This window comes from Lytechinus pictus, chromosome 18 (genome assembly GCF_037042905.1).
Source record: "Lytechinus pictus isolate F3 Inbred chromosome 18, Lp3.0, whole genome shotgun sequence".
In the NCBI taxonomy this organism is placed as follows: domain Eukaryota; kingdom Metazoa; phylum Echinodermata; class Echinoidea; order Temnopleuroida; family Toxopneustidae; genus Lytechinus; species Lytechinus pictus.
Genome location: NC_087262.1, coordinates 12,591,784 through 12,599,349, shown reverse-complemented (window position 1 = coordinate 12,599,349; position 7,566 = coordinate 12,591,784).

The window sequence follows — 7,566 nt, the reverse complement described above, 5'->3', positions numbered from 1 at the left end:
TAGATAGATAGATAGATAGATAGATAGATAGATAGATAGATAGATAGATAGATAGATAGATAGAGGATAGATAGATAGATAGATGGATGAAGGAAGGAAGGAAAGATAATTATAGAGTGGACCTATCAATAAATAAAATGGTGGATGGAAAAGGGAGATATTAAATAAATTAAAGGATTATTCCATGAATCAATGAATGGATAGATCATAAGATGGATGAGAGATCGAATGAAAGAATTTGTACACATCAAAGACTAGATGGATGGATATATTAATTAAATGAAGAGTGACTTCATAAGTGAATAAATATGAAACAAAGATTAGATGACAGAGGGGGAAAGGTTTTTCTGCAATCAATGACTGATTAATTTCGTGAATTGCTAATTAAACGAATCTATCACGAGGGTTGCTTATTTTGAAGCATTTTTAATGTTTATTTTGTACTGTGTGCTCTATATTTCTTCAATTTTCTTACGTCATTGTGAACATGAGGTGAATTAATTAATAATTGAATGAGCGAGTGAGTTAGTGAATGAATGAATGAATTAATCAATCAATAATAATTTAATAATTATAATAATAATTAACAATAATAATTTGATAATTTTAATAATTAGAAAGTCAAAAAGGGGCCTAAGCTTTCGATCCTAACAGAATCTTCGTCGGAGGCAAATTTTAATAATTATAATTTAATAATTCAATATTAATTTCATTTTTCATTTTATTTCACATTAAAACCATACACAAACCCGGGGGGGGGGAGGGCCACTTCTATTGACGAGTGGATACCAAGCGCGACCACGGGGTCTTGAAAAGCACCCTAAACACGTATTTTCCATATTCTGAAAATGCACCCCTTAACAAGTATTGCCGTGTGAAACCCTACCCTTAAAGGGGAATCCAACCCAAGTAAAAACTTAATTTTATAAGGGGAAAAAAAATCAGACAAGTTGATAGGTGAAAGTTTGAACAATATTGGACAAACAATAAGAAAGTTATGAATTTTTAAAAGTTGTAAATATTGGTAATCACTATACCCATGGAGACTTCTTATTGGCCGCATACGGGATGTCATAGTGATGTAAGACAAGGACTACTCTTCCATGTACTCCAATACATATTATGGCTAAAATGTCATTTTTCCCAAAAGTTTTATTTCAAATTATATTTTTCTTTCATGAGGACATAAAACAATATACTACCTGGGTTATATTTAGATTACTGCCCAAGGGGAATGGGTACTTAGGAGAAAACCACAAATCCCTGATAGTAAAGTACATGGCCTATGGGAAAGTTGTCCTTGCCCCTTGTCATAATTTACTTACCCAGTTGCCAATTTGAAATCTACATAGTATTAGTGATCTCAATTTTAAAGCAGCTATAACTTTCTTATTGCTTGTTCGATTTCTTTCAAACTTTCACCATTCTGTTTAATTTATTTTTCTCCTTCCCAACACAACATTTTATGGCCAAGGCTGGATTCCCCTTTAACAAGTATTGGAAACAAATACTATTGGCAAGTATTCCCAGAATTGAGCCCCTAAACAAGTACAGCGATGTATTTTCCATATTCTGAAAATGCACCCCTTAACAAGTATTAGATTACAAAAGAAAGAAAGAAAAGAAAAGAAATTGCTCCATATACATATAAAAGAGAAAATCAATAAATGAATAATCATAGGTTGTGTGGATAATAAACGATTGAAGATTGCATGAAGCCTTAAAAAAAGGTAATGTCCATAATTTTTCAGTCGTGCCCGAAACAAAGATAATACATGTATCTGCTGCCATCTATACGACTAATTAGTTCAGTATTCTTTTTTCAATGGCAATCTTATTGACAGTTTCAGTTTTTTTTCTTCAACGCATGAACATTCAGAAGCGGATCTAGAGGGGGGGTTGGGGGGGTTGCAACCCCCCCCAAAAAAAAAAATCCGGGGACCATTTTTTAAAATCTTATCTTTTTTTTAAAACTTGTAATTTGCCAGTGAGTATCAGTGACAAGCTGTTCATAATAAAAGTATTAGGCTAACAGTGCTTATTCCAAGGTCCCCAATTCTTTGTATCTGTGTTGTTAACTGGCCTTACATTGCAGGAAAATGCAACTTAATTTTACAAATTTTCATGGGGGTTAATTTGGCAACGACCTCTATACCAAAAAGAGTGGTGTTTTAGATGCAAGAAAACGCCATTTTCACACACAGATTTTCAAAAATTTTCCCTACTGTGGGAGGGGGGACACCCCCCTCCCACACCCTCCCCCCTCGCTCGCTCCGCTCGCTTGGACTCGGTCGCTACGCTCCCTCGCATACCACCCCAACCCCCCCTTTATAAAAAGCTGGATCCGCCCCTGACATTTTGTAGTATTAAAATGCATTTTATGGTTTGATGGTGATGCATGTTAAAAATTCATATTTTTATCCAACCAACATTTGCAAAACTTTGTTTATGGACCATATAGGATCAGGTTTCTATAAATCGAAAGACATTGCAAAGGCCTTCATAATATTGGAAATGGGGGCGAGCGACCCCCCCCCCCTCCTCCCCCACCCTCCATCCCAGACCCATTTTATTTTGCATGTCATGAGTGAATTTTACTTTTTTTTTCGTTTTAAAAAAGAACCCTTCCTATCAAATCCTGGATCCGCGGTCGGCTTTAGCTTTGTCAATTTTGGGGCTATTTTTCTGCCAAAGCTAAGCGGCAAAGGGGCCAAATTCATTCAATATAATCATCTCAACTGATGACAAACTACATCGAAATATTATTCATCGTCATATAACGCGGCTGAATTAGAAGCAAGGGGAGCCGAGTTCTGGAAGAATGCGCTCTCTTCGCTCCAGCACCCGGACTCAAGGCTGAGAGACCACAGCCAATCACATTCACTTTCGAGAGGTTTCTTCTGATTGCTACTTCGGCCGACAATTAGCCAAGACATCTAATTAAAGACAGATGGATGGATAATGACAATAGCAGACAGGCCGGTCTGTGTTTATATCTCAAATGAAAACGATTAGATGCCACTTCAATGATTTTGTGACCCCCTGCGTGGTTAGTGCATGTTATTATCTCGTTACATGTTTATAGGCCTATGTTCAGTTATATCATTTGCCGTACATGGTGATATAGAGTCGAGAACAATATGCCCCTGATGACCTGAAAGGGGGGGGGGTCGCCTACAACGGTACTTCTCCTTTGTCCATTGTACGTAATAATGATAATGTGAGAGTACCTGAAACTGGAGATTTCAAACAATTTTTTAAAATAAAAACAGGATCCACATTTCACTGGATAAATAATGCAAGCGCGAAGCGCGAGGTTAAACTCGATCTTTAGGCCTGTATATGTTATGCACTAAAAATCTGTTTGACTGTCATTATGATCTGTGCATGCGTTAAAGGACAAGTCCACCCGAACAAAAAGTTGATTTGAATTAAAAGAGACAATTCCAACAAGTATAACACTGAAAATATCATCAAAATTTGATGTAAAATAAGAAAGTTATGACATTTTTAAGTTTCGCTTAATTTCACAAAACGGTTATATGCACATCCTGGTTGGTATACAAATGAGGGGACTGACGACATCACTATTTCTTTTGTATTTTACTATATGAAATATAAAATTATTCTAATTTTCTCCTCATCGTCCAGTGAAACGAAGTTTTATTCCTCCCTGAACATGTGGTATTACCATAGTTACAACATCTTATGGTTAGTTCAGTTCGTCCTCAATGTCAAATTGGTAAAAATTGAAATATTGTACAATTCAAACAATAAAAAAAAAAGAAATAGTGAGTGATGTACATTATCAACTGTCTCATTTGCATGTCACTGGGTTGTGCATATAACTGATTTGTGAAAAATAGATGAAACTTTAAAATTTCATAACTTTCTTATTTTACATCAAATTCTGATGACATTTTCAGCATTACGCTTGTTTGATTTTTCTCTATTGATTCAAATTAACATTTTCTGGGGTGGACTTGACCTTTAAGTGCGAGCTATAAAGGTAATTGGTAGGCCTACTTCTTGTAAATTATAAACATGATGTGTATTTAAATGAACACTTGATGCGATTTAGCTGATTTTTTTTAATATAGTGACTTCAAAAAGATGCATTTTTAAGTACTGTTGTAGGAATTCAAGAAGAGGGTACGTATTTAACTGATAAGATGATGTAAGTGTGAAGCGCGTGCTGAATTGCTTAATATTTAAACCTGAAATTACTTTTTGTAATTTTAAACATGATGCATGATACCTCACTAAGGTCCTGTAATAAGGTAGCTTTAAACCTTTGTTGTAGTAGTTTTCCATTCCCCTTATTTTATTCACTTTTCGTCCTCTTCTTTAATTTTCTTCATCTTTTCATCTCCCTCCTCATTTTCTTTATTGAACTGGAGACGGTCCCTTCGACAGTGGCGGCACCAGGGTTTTTAAAGTGAGGGGGGAGAATTGGAGGGCAAAATAAAATGCTGGGGGCAAAGGGCGGATACTCTAAAAATTATTACATATTTCAGAATTTCTGGGAGCACTCATTCCAACGCGGGAGGATATGCTGGTAGCAGGACAACATGAAACAAGGCGTAAACAACTGGGGGGATACCACTACTGCTGCTACTAGTGCTACTATACTACTACTACTACTACTGCTGCTGCTGCTACTACTACTACTACTATACTACTACTACTACTACTACTACTACTACTACTACTACTACTACTACTACTACTACTACTAATACTAATACTACTCACGCTACTACTCTACTACTACTACTACTACTACTACTACTACTACTACTACTAGTAGTAGTACTATACGACTACTACTAATACTACTACTACTACTACTACTACTACTACTACTACTACTACTACTACTACTACTACTACTACTACTACTACTACTACTACTACTACTACTACTTTTACTACTACTACTACTACTACTACTACACTACTACTACTACTACTACTACTACTACACTACTACTACTACTACTACTACTACTACTATTACTATTACTACTACTACTACTACTACTATTACTACTATTACTATTACTACTACTACTACTACTACTACTACTACTACTATACTACTACTACTGCTGCTGCTGCTGCTGCTGCTGCTACTACTACTACTACTACTACTACTACTACTACTACTACTACTACTACTACTAGTACTACTACTACTACTACTACTACTACTACTACTACTCACGCTACTGCTCTACTACTACTACCACTACTACTACTACTACTACTACTACTACTACTACTACTACTACTACTACTACTACTACTACCACCACCACCGCCGCCACCACCACCACCACCATGTATAATACTCTACATTTGATTTTGGGGGCTCGTGTTATACCATAGGGCTATATAGCTCCATGGTTATACTATAAACAAAAAGTAAAATCAACCCAGGCTTCCATTCGCATGTAGGTAATGGGTAGTAATATGTTGTCCTGTTATCGCCATCAACTTTCTACGATCTTGGAGTGGAATGCCCTCTCGCAAAACCGCATATGCCTTATTTGGTCATGGTTCCATTACGCTATACTGCTATCGGACCATTATTTTACAACAAATATCAGAATTATGAGTAAAAATTCGGGAAAGATAATCATGGAGGAATTAAAAGTGATTATTATTCATTTCTGAGTTGGCCTGTAATATGTGTTACACTCACATTCGCAGTTCATGTTCAAATAGGGCATGGCATTACTAACTTTAGTGTTATGCTGAAAGTTTCCAGTAAACCAGTTTTAGAAAGTATAATGAGAACAGTCAATATATATCACCCTCTCTGTATTTTCCTTGTTTTCAAGATTCGCTTGTGTATATTTATGTTTCAACTCTCAAAACGATTTTCCAGATTTTTTTTTCATCTTTATTTCAAAGAACCTACCTCCCCTTATCCTTTCCACTTATCTTTGGATCTTCCAATGTAAGTCTGATTTGTGTATGTGTGGGTGTGTTTGCGAGGGGTTGTGTGTGTGTGTGTGTGTGTGTGTGTCGGGATGTATGTGCGTATCCCATCTCCTTGATTGTTGATTTCTTCATATATCAAAGGAACCTGCAGCCCTTACAAGCTCTGCTTTTTATGCAGGTTCCTTTATATTGTACACTTGTTGTCATTGTCATAATACTGTCATTACTTGCTATACTAAATCATTTTGACACATTTTTTTTATAATCAAATGTATTGTGTTATATTGTGTTGATATTTAGTTAGTTACTTTGTAGAATATGTGAATAAATTCAATCAATATATTATTGGTCATCATATTGAAATTCTAATTCTTTTGTCTTGTTTCCTGGCTTTGATGATCACTTGCCTATTCTACTAGTGGACTGACACTGCCGCAGATACTTTTCTTTTATTCATATTGATTATATGACAAACCAAATATCCATAGATGTGCAAAAATAATACCCCTATGGTATTTTCAACGCTGGGTTACACATTTCGCGATGAACCAAACCATATAGCATAACTATGTTGCATTTTTAGAAAACAAATATTTATATAATTTGAATTGTACATAATAACAAACCATAAGAAAATGCGCTTGTTGTGTTTTGTTCACTCACCGATAGGAATATACCTTTTACAATACGTGAACTACATCATTTCCGTTCGATTTTTTTTTGTAATGAAATTGTTTACCCACTGTCTTTATTCTGATGAACTATATAGATCTCTTGGTGAAAATAGCCGGCTTTGAAACCTATTTTCCTAAACTTATATTTACATTAAACTGTGTGTTTTTTCTAGGAAAATCCTGTTTTTTAGACCCGCGGTCTCCACCATTGACAGTTTTTCAATCCAAAGGGGAAAATACATGGTCCCCCTCTTAAGTAATTATGGAATTAGGTCAATCGACCCCTAAATCTACTTACTATATCAATAAATTCATCTCCTTTCTTCTGATATGTTTCCCTTCGGTTCGCCTTTCTTTCTCCTTGGTAGTCAAACAAACTTATTTTCATTCATCTTACAACATTGCTCATCGCTATTTACGTAACTCTGAAACAGATTTTAACACTATATATAGGACCTATATTATTTGCATAAAATATACCAAGTGTTCCAAGGAACATTCTCATTTTGTGAAAAGAAAATTGGGGAAAATTGCCATTCTCACCCGTGTGTTCCTATTTCTGCGAAAAAAATATGAAGTGCTAAAGAGAAATTAAAAATGTTCCGACTTCTGGAATTTTATAACTATTTTCTTTCGGGATTTTCTTTCCATTTCTTGGCTCTATTTCTCTTCTCATAGGTCCATGATACCATAGAGCTATCAACACACCATGATGATACATGTAGTTTATATGTTTTAAAAGTGAGGAGGAATGCTTCACGAAGAGGGAAAAAAGGGGTAATGTTGATGAGGATAATGGTGTCGGCAATGATGGCGGTGTTGTTAATTGGAGGAGGAGGAAGACATAAGTGGTGGTGGTGGTTGATGGTGGAGGGAGTTATGATAATGATGGTGGTAATCGGGCCCAACTCCCTGCTGTTAGTATAGTGGTCGGGGATGGTAG